Source organism: Durio zibethinus, unplaced genomic scaffold, assembly GCF_047325235.1.
Source record: "Durio zibethinus cultivar Kanyao isolate XHJ-2024 unplaced genomic scaffold, ASM4732523v1 HiC_scaffold_279, whole genome shotgun sequence".
NCBI lineage: Eukaryota > Viridiplantae > Streptophyta > Magnoliopsida > Malvales > Malvaceae > Durio > Durio zibethinus.
Window position 1 is genome coordinate 2501 of NW_028322902.1, and position 2500 is coordinate 5000.

Sequence of the window (2500 nt, forward strand, 5' to 3'; positions counted from 1 at the left end):
ATCTTATTAGGTTCCGCCGTTATCGCTGTTCGGAATCCACAAACCATTCCAACCGACGGTCAAAATTTCTTCGAATATGTTCTTGAATTCATTCGAGACGTGAGCAAAACTCAGATTGGAGAAGAATATGGTCCATGGGTTCCCTTTATTGGAACTATGTTTCTATTTATTTTTGTTTCTAACTGGTCGGGTGCTCTTTTACCTTGGAAAATCATACAATTACCTCATGGAGAGTTAGCCGCACCCACGAATGATATAAATACTACTGTTGCTTTAGCTTTACTCACGTCAGTAGCATATTTCTATGCGGGTCTTTCCAAAAAAGGATTAGGGTATTTCAGTAAATACATTCAACCAACTCCAATTCTTTTACCCATTAACATTTTAGAAGATTTCACAAAACCCCTATCACTTAGTTTTCGACTTTTCGGGAATATATTAGCTGATGAATTAGTAGTTGTTGTTCTTGTTTCTTTAGTACCTTCAGCCGTTCCTATACCTGTCATGTTCCTTGGATTATTTACAAGTGGGATTCAAGCTCTTATTTTTGCAACTTTAGCTGCGGCTTATATAGGCGAATCCATGGAGGGTCATCATTGACTAGTTTTTGTTTTTGAAATAGTCTAGCCTTTTTTTTTTTAGCTTAGCTTAGTCCAATGCAATGTATGCGCAACTCAAGATAATCTATTTACTTAGGGACCATAAATATACAAATACGACGGTCTAGAGTAATAACAAAAAAGATTATGATATTAGAGAATTGTAATAAAAAAAAAAGGAAAGAGATCTAATCTAACTTTTTCCTAAAATTTTGGTTTGGTCCATTTTTTTTTTATTTATATTTATATCCTATTTCCCTTCAATGAATATTATCTTTATATTGATATTGTTTTGGTTTATTCAATTTCAATATTATGAGTCCTAATTTGAATAGGAATTCTTATGGTATCAATTTAGGGTCTATGATTTAAAAAAAGCTGTTCTTTCTATAGAATGATTCCCATTTCAGTCGATTTCATTCAATGCAACGATTGACCAAAAGAAAATTTTAATAAATAATAAAATAAATTGCATGAACTTAGCTCAATCAAATATTGATATTGATTTTTTATTTTTATGCAATGATTTGGTCTAATGAATTCGTCTATTTATTTAGATTGTATCCGTGTGAGATAATGATAAATAAAAGGAAGGGACGAATTGACAAAAAACGATATAAAAAATGATTAGAAAAAAAAGGGGGGGTAGAATTAGGTATATGGAATCTAATGGCTATAAGCCAACTCTTGTCCATCCTTTGAGGAATAATTCTAGAATCCGATTGAATCTAAGATATGAATAGTTGGTTTACGTTATGTAAGAAACACATGTATATGGGATATTAGATATTGACTAGTTATATATGAACTCAAAATATATCTAATCCACCCTACTACTGTGGATTTAGATAGGGATTCCAATAGAAGAATAGAAGTTCTTCTGTTTCGTCTTTGACTCTGAATTGAATGAATAAAGAGATAAAATAAAGACAAAACGAAGAATTCAAAGCAAAGAATGGGTTAGAATGGGTTAGAAAAAAAGAAATGGAAGAACAAAGTATGCGCGGATTCAAAAAAATCCAGTGGATAGGAACTAAAAAAAAGATATCGAAATAGTTCTGACGGTTCAATAATATTCTCACTTCCATTCGGAGTTCTTAGTTACTTGGGCAGGTTGAATCTTAGTGATGGAATAATATAATTAAGTAAAAATTCATTGGATGATTGTATCATTAACCATTTCTTTATTTTGGTGCGAGGAACTTATCATGAATCCACTGGTTTCTGCCGCTTCCGTTATTGCTGCTGGGTTGGCTGTCGGGCTTGCTTCTATTGGACCTGGAGTTGGTCAAGGTACTGCTGCGGGCCAAGCTGTAGAAGGTATCGCGAGACAACCCGAGGCAGAGGGAAAAATACGAGGTACTTTATTGCTTAGTTTGGCTTTTATGGAAGCTTTAACAATTTATGGGCTGGTTGTAGCATTGGCACTTTTATTTGCGAATCCCTTTGTTTAATCCTATAAACATGAGAATTGTGTATTTTTTTTTTCTTATTTTATGGCTTGGGACTTACTCCTCGCTTTTTCGAATTATATCAAGATTTCACCCCTACAATTACTTATTTGTTGGGACAATAATCCATGGGAAGGATTAATTTGAGGATGAGGAATTATCACACTGACTCGCTTTCTTCCTTCCCCTTCTTAGTTCAAGAGAAACCTTTTTTATTGTTTAAAGGAGTGTTGCAACAAATGAGGTATTTTGCCATTGACATGAAACCCGCCCCCCCCTAATTCTAATAAGTATCATTATTATTGGGAATTTTCAACTGAAAAAAAAAAATACATTTCTAGCTAAATAGAATCTATTTTTGACTCCGTTTAGACGTAGGTAAATAAAAATTTATAATAATGAATAATTTAATAATAATAAATTAATTAATATTAATAATAAATTAATAAT